This window comes from Oratosquilla oratoria, chromosome 2, assembly GCF_046742065.1.
Source record: "Oratosquilla oratoria isolate Oo_2021 chromosome 2, ASM4674206v1, whole genome shotgun sequence".
Classification (NCBI taxonomy): Eukaryota; Metazoa; Arthropoda; class Malacostraca; order Stomatopoda; family Squillidae; genus Oratosquilla; species Oratosquilla oratoria.
In genome coordinates, this window is record NC_134778.1 from 30,758,460 (window position 1) to 30,768,459 (window position 10,000).

Here is a 10,000-nt window from a genome sequence, read left to right on the forward strand (position 1 = left end):
CTTCGGCACCTTCGAGAACTTCGGCACCTTCGAGAACTTCGGCACCTTCGAGAACTTCGGCGCTTTCGAGAACTTCGGCGCCTTCGAGAACTTCGGCGCCTTCGCGAACTTCGGCGCTTTCGAGAACTTTGGCACCTTCGAGAACTTCAATACCTTTGACAATTTCGGCACTTTCGAGACCTTCGAGAACCTCGACACCTTCGAGAACTTCGGCACGTTCGAGAACTTCGGCACCTTTGAGAACTTTGGCACCTTCGAGAACTTCGGCAGTTTCGAGAACTTTGATACCATGACTTAACAATGATCGTTCTTGACTCAACGATGATCGTCCACGGCTCAACAATGATCGTCCATTGCAAAACGATGATCGTTCAGGGCTCAACGATGATCGTCCATGACTCAACGATGAGCGTCCATGGCCTAACGATGATCGTCCACGGCTCAACGATGATCGTCCACGGCTCAACGATGATCATTCTTGACTCAACAACGTCCATGGCTCAACAATGATCGTTCTTGACTCAACGATGATCGTCCACGGCTCAACGATGATCGTCCATTGCTCAACGATGATCGTCCATTGCTCAACGATGATCGTCCATTGCTCAACGATCATCATCCACGGCTCAACGATGATCGTCCACGGCCCAACGATGATCGTCCATGGTTCAACGATGATCGTCCATGGCTCAACGATGATCGTCCACGGCTCAACGATGATCGCCCATGGCTCAACGATGATCGTTCTTGACTCAACGATGATCGTCCATGGCTCAACGATGATCGTCCATGGCTCAACGATGATCGTCCATGGCTCAACAACGATGATCGTCCGCGGCTCAACGATGATCGTCCATTGCTCAACGATGATTGTCCATTGCTAAACGATCATCATCCACGGCTCAACGATGATCATCCACGGCCCAACGATGATCATCCACAGCTCAACGATGATCGTCCATGGCTCAACGATGATCGTCCACGGCTCAACGATGATCGTCCATGGCTCAACGATGATCGTTCTTGACTTAACGATGATCGTCCATTGCTCAACGATGATCGTCCATGGCTCAACGATCATCATCCACGGCTCAACGATGATCGTCCACGGCCCAACGATGATCATCCATGGTTCAACGATGATCGTCCATGGCTCAACGATGATCGTCCATGGCTCAACGATGATCGTCCATGGCTCAACGATGATCGTTCTTGACTCAACGATGATAGTCCATTGCTCAACGATGATCGTCCATTGCTCAACGATGATCATCCACAGCTCAACGATGATCGTCCACGGCTCAACGATGATCGTCAATGGCTCAACAATGATCGTCCACGGCTCTACGATGATCGTTCATGGCCCAACAATGATCGTTCTTGACTCAACGATGATCGTCCACGGCCTAAAGATGATCGTCCACGGCTTAACGATGATCGTCCACGGCTCAACGATAATCGTCCACGGCTCAACGATGATCGTCCATGGCCTAACGATGATCGTCCACGGTTCAACGATGATCGTCCACGGCTCAATTATGATCGTCCAAGTCTGAACGAAAATCATTCTTGACTAAACAACGTCCATGGCTCAACGATGATCGTCCATTGCTCAACGATGATCGTTCATGGCCCAACGATCATCATCCACGGCTAAACGATGATCGTCCACGGCTCAACGATGATCGTCCATGGCTCAACGATGATCGTCCACGGGTTAAGGATGATCGTCCATGGCTCAACGATGATCGTCCATGGCTTAACGATGATCGTCCACCCGCCAAGCGATGATGTAACCAATTTACCACCGGCCCGCCCCATCTCGGGAAATGACAGATTTTATTTTTATTAAGTATAAGATACCTTTTGGGCAAATTCTTTCTCTTTAACAATTACTGGTGAATGCTAAAGCACATGTGTCATCAATGATTTTTAGAGAACATATCTAAGTATCCTTTTCTCTTCATGGTTCAAACTGTGGAGGAAAGTACGAAAATTGTCAGAATGGTGCTCCATTTTATACCGACACATATATGTATTTGTAAAAAAAAAAAAAAAAAAAAAAGAAAAAAAAAAAAAAAAAAAAAAAAAGGGGAGCAGGGTCTCAGTAATACACGTGGAGTTAAAAACGACAGCATTGTTGTAGTTATTCAGTTTTTTCCTCATTTTCTCGATTTTTCTGATTAGAGTTTTACCATTAACCGGGTGAATTGAAGCTAGGTCACTGTATTCTTCTAATTCTTTTCATTATTTGAGCTCAACGTTTCGTCTTAATGAAGATATTTTCAAGAGTAAACTGAAATCATAAAAATTACATAATCACAGTGATGGTAACATTTGTATAAAATTAAAATATACAAGAACAATACTGGTAAAATATGTGGGATACAATATAAATGCATAGAGATACGATGACAAGGTACAAAAATGAAGTATGAAATTCAAAAGAAGAGAGTGAGCGAATACTTACATTTAAAGGGAGGTGAGAAAAAACAACATCGGTCAGGTGGTCGGACAATGCGATCTCAGAGGTCTGCTGTAGAAAGAGCAGTCTTCCAGGACGGAGAGTTAAAACCATCTATCTACTGGAGATACGCAGATGAAATCTTTGTCAGCACCCGTTCTGCTGTTTTATTAGAGAATTTACGGTGCCGCCTTCAGAAAATTTCAGGCCTAACTTTCACCACAGAAATGAATAATAACGGTCTACTCCCCTTCCTGGATGTGGCGCTGGTCGATTCTAAATCTGACAACTTTATTACAAGTGTGTATCGAAAACCCACCAACATAGATAAATGCATAAATGGCAATAGCGAGTGCACTGACAACTACAAGAAAGGTGTCATAAAAGCCTATGTAAAGAGAGACATATCGGTGTGTTCCTCGTGGCACGCATTACACAGTGAGCTTCAACACATTAGGCAAATGCTCACAAACAATGGGTACTCTAACACTGACTTTGATTCTATTACCAACAAGATGCTAGAATCATATCACACAGTCAAAGCACCACAAAATCATAACTACATCAACATATATTACCGAATCACCTTTACTAATAATAACGAAAAAAAGATAATAATAAATAAATAAAATAATAAAAAATAACTAAAGATATCATCCAAAGGAATTGCCTCCCTACAAGCGAGAACAATAAAACCAGAATTTTCAATTACTACGAAAATTCCAGAAATTCCTCTCTGATCATGACGAACAACTCTTCTAGACGATCGGACATCACATCTAGATCCATTGTAGTATACCAATATACTTGTTCTTCCGAGGATTGTAAGCCTCATAACTGTACCTACAATGGTTTTACTAGGTGCAAAGTCAGCCGTCGCTTATCACTACATCTACAAGAGGGAGCAATCAAAGAACATCACAAAATTTTTCACAAAGCTGTACTCAGCAGGGAGGAATTGATTAATTCCACCACAATTATTGGAATGAGTGATAACCCTAGGAGGCTCGAAGCCTTTCATATTAGAGACAGAGCTCCAGTCATTAACATCCAATCTAATATGACCTCTAGTATACCTTTGTTTTCTTCTAAGTACATACATACATATACCAAGGCTTTTTCCCCCTTACAAGGGAGGTAGCCAAAAAGGAAAAGGCATAAAACCATTCCCACCCATTCCATCCCTGAATACACTCCACACCCCTCCACCCTCCCTCTTATCTGAGCACCTCCTGGATGACGGGTCATCCCTGCACCTTGTCCACTGCCCTGGGTCAGAAGCAGTGTCGCTAGACACAGCACATCCACAGCAAGGCCGCTTCATTAAATCGACGACCCCCCTCTCCGTCCCCCCATGCATAAAAGGAGAAGACGGGGAGAAATCCCTTAGGGCTGCGTCAAATTTTGCTCACACATACTACCTCACCCCTATCCCCCCGCCCATTCCACCTCATGCATCACAACATCATCCATACACAACCATTTTCCATTCACCCCTGTCTTCTGTCCTCTCCCGTCCTTCCTCAACAGACATTCCCCTCTTCCCCAAAGCCCCCTTCACCCCATCCGTCCACCTCATCCTAGGACGTCCCTTCATCTTCACTCCCTCCACATCTGCCTTCCATACCTCTTTTACTAGTCTTTCTTCACTCATTCTTTCCATGTGTCCAAACCATCCTAATACTCTTTCATCAACCCTATCTCCCAACTCCCTTTCCACCCCGTTCTTCTCCTCACCTCCTCATTTCTCACTCTATCTAGCCTAGTAACCTCCATCATACTTCTCAGACACCTCATCTCAAACACATTCAAACTCCTTCTCTCTTCCTCTCTTATGTTCCATGTTTCTGCCCCATACAGTGTTGTTGGCACAATCACTCCTTCATACAGTCTCCTCTTAGCATCCATTCCCAAATGTCTATTCCTCATTACACTCTTCAATCCACCAAGGCATTTACTCGCTTCTCTCAATCTACATTCTACCTCCACCTTCACTCCACCTTTTCCTGCCACATTTGCACCCAAGTATCTAAAACTATCCACTTCCTCCAGTCGCTCTCCCTTAATGCTTACTTCCAGACTACTGCCACTTTCACCCCTTGTACATCTCATCACCTTACTTTTACCCACATTTATCTTTAGCTTTCTTCTGTCACATACTCTCCCAAACTCTGTCACCAACTTCCTCAGTCCCTCCTCCGATCCTGCCACAAGCGCAGTGTCGTCCGCAAACAACAGCTGTCTCACCTCCCACTTTTCTCCATTTTCTTTAATCATCTCCAATCCCTTGCCCACTACCCTTGCATTTACCTCTCGCACTACCCCATCCATGTATAAGTTGAACAGCCAGGGCGACATAACGCATCCTTGACGAAGTCCCACCTTTACCTCGAATAACTCACTCTCTCCATTTCTAATCCTAACACAAGCTCTACTGCTCTCATAAAAACTCTTGACAGCTCCTAGAAGCTTTCCTCCTATCCCACATATCTGCAGTACCTCCCACAGTGTCTTTCTGTCTACCCTATCGTAAGCCTTTTCCAGATCCATAAAAGACCAATAATCATTCTTCCCCTTTCCTATAGCTTCCTCACATATTTGTCTTACCACAAAGATCTGATCTACACAACCTCTACCCGTCCTAAATCCACACTGTTCCTCACCAATTACTCCTTCTGTTCCTCTCCCAATCCTCTCCCATAAGCCTTCCCAACTACACTTAACAAGCTAATCCCTCTGAAACTACTACATTCACACTTGTCCCCTTTTCCCTTGTAAAGTGGAACTATACAGGCACTCCTCCATTCCTCCGGCACTCTACCCTCTCTCCAGCAAACATTAAATAACCTCACCAGCCAGTCCACCATCACTGTACCTCCTTTATTTAGACATTCTGCATGGCATCCATCCAGACCAGGTGCCTTACCTGCTTTCATCATCTTAACAACTGCCTTCACTTAATCCTTCCTTTTTTCTCCTCCATTTTCCTCACTCGTCACTCTTATTTTCTTAGCATTTCCCACTGCAACTATCTTTCCCTCCCTATCCTCCTTCACATTTAGCAACTCCCTAAAATATTCTGTCCATCTTCTCCTTACTGCCTTCTGTAAGAGGCTGGTAGATGGAGGTAGACAATTCAGTAGATGAAGAGGTAGATGGGAGAACGAATGCAAATTCAAGATCAGTTGTTGTGACTGCGAAGTGCTGAGTCGCGGATTGTTTAGTCGCCGACAAGCGACAATAGCTGAGTCAGACTCGCGTTAGCTTGGATTTGACTGTTTTTATAAACAAGGGTTGGAGCGGCGATAAAATATGCTAATGTAACAAGGTGTGAGCGCAAAGTTATTTTCGTTTGACAAATGCTGAGGTAAACGATATTGCTAGCGACATTGTAACAGCCTTCCGGATTGGAGAAAAAGGTGGAGGAGGAGGAAAAATTATTGGTGCATGAATTCAAAGTCACGCCCATAAGGTGTGACAAATTTTTGAGAAGTCAGAGGAGATTGGATTAGAAAAATTGGTGACGTCAGACGAAGGTAGCTTGGCGTATGATACAGAGATCTCGACAGACGGAGACGGAGGCGGAGAGAGAGAGAGAGATCCTGTGTGTAACCATAGACAGTGTAAACTAGTGAGAAGAAAAGAAAAAGAAGTAAAGCACTTTACTTAACCTAAGGACTTGACTGAAGTATGAGAAGTACAAGGCATGGGGCCTTCTGAATAAGATGAACTTGAAATTAGTGAAACTGACGTAACGAAGGCAAGGGGCCTTGTGACGAGTGGAATTACGAGACTAATAGAAGTGTAATCGGTTGAGGACCGACACCTTCTCTTCCATTATCATCTCTCCATCTGCACCTTTTACCTTTTCTTCTCTACTTGATTCGCCTCCTCTTTCTCTCTTAATTTCTTTCCAAAACATCTTTTTATTACTTTCAAAATTTTCTGTCATACTCCTACCCCACTTCACATCTGCTCTCCTCTTTGCCTCCTTTACCTTTTGCTTTACTTCTCTTTTCTTTTCTTTGTACCTCTCATATGGCTCCCTCGTCCTATTTTGTAACCAATCTGTGAAAGCTCGCTTCTTCTCTTCTACAACCTTTTTTATTTCCTCATCCCACCATTCACTATCCTTCCTTCTATTTCCTCCTGTCCTTGTTCCACACACCATCCTTGCACACTTTGTGACTCCCTCCCTCCATCCCCATTCCTCCTCCACACCTAGCTCTACTCTATCCTTCACTCCCTCCCACTCCTCCTCCAGCTTCTTCTTGTACTCCTTCTCCTTTTCCTTTTCATTTAAAGAATTCACTCTAAGCACCTCCCTACCTTTTGTCCCTTTCCTCTTTCTCCATCTATCCTCCACTCTCAACTTACCTTCCACCAAAAAATGATCTGATATTCCCCCACCCTCTCCCCTTAGCACATGTATATCCTTAACTCTTCCTATCATAGTCCTATTTACCACTACATAATCCATCAACGCTCTATCTACCACCCTTCCATCCACCACCCTCTCCCATGTGTACTTATGCTTGACACTCTTCCGAAACACTGTATATGCTATCATCAACTCTCTTTCTAGACACATTTCCACCATCAACTCTCCACTACAATTCTTTCCTGGAACTCCACATTTCCCAACCACTCCATCAATTGGACCATTTCCTACCCTAGCATCAAGGTCTCCCAGTACTATTACATTGACATTTCTCCCTAAATCCTCTATGCACTCATTTAAATCTATCCAAAAGGCCTCCCTTTTTTCTACACTCTTCTCACTTCCAGGCCCATATGCACTTACAAAGACACACATCTCCTTTCCCAGTTTCAACTTCATCCACATTATCCTTGAGGAAACCTCCCTCCACTCCACTACACGTTTACCTATCTCTTCACTTACTAGAATAGCCACCCCTTCCCCCCCTCGCCCTCTCTTCACTCCTGATAACCTCCCATTTACACTCCCAAACTTACACTCACCCTACCCTTTCAACTTAGTTTCACTCAAAGCCAACACATCCATCTTTCTTCTCACAAACATACTACCTATCTCTTCCCTTTTACTCTCATCTGTACCACATCCACACACATTAAAAGACCCAAACTTTAGGGTGCTGTTCCGAAAACTCCCAGACCCTCTTATGCCTTTACTTTTTCGTTTAGGAATGTCCCCTGTGGGGCTACAAGAAGAAGGATGCCTAATCCCAATTCCCGTCCCTTTCTTCTCGCCTCTTACGATCCAAGTGGAAATACTTGGTGGCAGTATTCTTTTCCCCCACCACAGGGAATTCCCCCACAGCAGAAAATGAATACTCAGAGAAATGGTACAGGACAGCAGCAAGTGGTTGGGGGACAGCATAACGGAGGTACAGTCATAGTATAAAACTGTCATCATTTCTCTATGAAGAGTTTTCCTCTATCATAGACAAAATGATGTGTGGCTCTGGTCCGTAGGGGCGCCCCATATAGACCCTAAAGTATCAACTGCATGCTACTTTGCCACAATAACAAGCTGTCAATACCCCAGGAAATCTCGTAGGCACGAGTTCGAATCCTGATGGAGCATTAATTCTTCTAAATATAGAAACAAAAATTTACCACTCCCCCTCCCTCCATCTCTCTCTTCTTCGTCTCGCCCTCCTTCCCTTCCACCACCACCCCCTTCCCCCTCTTCCCTTTCCCCTCTTCCTCCAGCTTTCCCCTACGGTAACCACACCCGCCTAACCACCACACATCCCCACTCCCTTACTCCGTGTCCTCTGAGGTCGCATTGTCCGACCACCTGACCCATGCGTATATATACCGTACATCCCTAACTGGTAATTTTTTCTCACCTCCCTTTAAATGTAAGTATTCGCCCACTCTCTTCTTTTGAATTTTATACTTTATTTTTGTACCTTGTCATCGTATTTGTACGCATTTATATTGTATCCCACATATTTTACCAGTATTGCTCTTGTATATTTTCATTTTACACAATTGCCACCATTATTGTAATTATGTAATTTTTTTCATTTCAGTTTACTCTTGAAAATGTCTTCATTAAGACGAAACGTCGTGCTCAAATAATGAAAAGAAACGGAAGAATACAGTGATCTAGTTTCAATTCACCCGGTTAATGGCAAAACTCTAATCAGGAAAATCGAGAATACGAGGAAAAAACTGAATAACTACAACAATGCTGTCGTTTTTAACTACACACACACACACACACACACACACACACACACACACACACACACACACACACACACACACACACACACACACACACACACACACACACACACACACACACACACACACACACACACACACACACACACACACACACACACACACACACACACACATATATATATATATATATATTTATACATATATATATACATATATATATATATATATATACATATATATATATAAATATATATATTCATATATATGTACATATATATATATATATATATATATATATATATATTCACTCACTCCGCTGGATCTTGAACCTCATGTAGATTCTGGTCCGCCAACAGTAAGCCTCTCCATGTCCTTCGGTCCTGTGCTGCTTCCATCCTGTTTGCTTTATTCATTCCTCTTCCGTCCATCTCCGCATCCACTCCATCCATCCATCTCATTCGAGGTCTTCCTCTGGGTCTTCTTCCAGGCATTCTACCCGTCATAACTCGTTCTGGAATTCTATGGTTCTCCATACGCGCCACATGCCCAACCCATCTCAATTTTGTTCTACTTATAACATCTGTTATTTTCTCTTGTTTAGTCATTTCTCTCAGCTTATTATTGTGTCGCCCTCTCCACCTATTCTCATTTTCATAAAAAAATGGTCCAGTAATTCGCCTCCTTATTATATTCTCAAACACCAGTAGTCTTTGTTCCATTTGTTTTGTTAAGCTCCATGTCTCACTGGCATATAGAATTATAGGTCGTAGGATTGTATTGTAGATTCTTAATTTTGTATTTCTTGATATATTTTTCTTCTTTAATATTGGTACAAGGCTAAAGTAACATCTGTTTGCTGAAGCGATTCTTATATTTATTTCTGTCTTTATCTCATTTCTATTTGTTACTGTTGCACCTAGATATCTGAAACTCTCTACCTCCTCTATTCTCTTGTCTTCGAAAAACACATACTCTGCGTTCCTCTCCTCTCTGCTCATACACATTAGTTTGGTTTTATCGACATTTATTTGCAGCCCAACTCTCTACTCTCTACTCTCGGCAATTAGGTCCACATCATCAGCGTATGTTAGATTATTGACCTTAATGTTGTCCAATTTACATCCACCCTTCCTATCTATCATTGTCCTAGTTATTTTCTTCATCACCAAGTTAAACAGCATACAAGATGATACACATCCTTCCCTCAAGCCATTCTCGATTTCGAAATATTCCGAATATCTTCCATCAACCCTTACTATTGATTTTGTGTTTGTAAGACAGACTTTTATTAAACGTATTATCTTGTCCGGTATTCCAAATTCCTTTAGTATGCCCCATATACTCTGTCTGTAT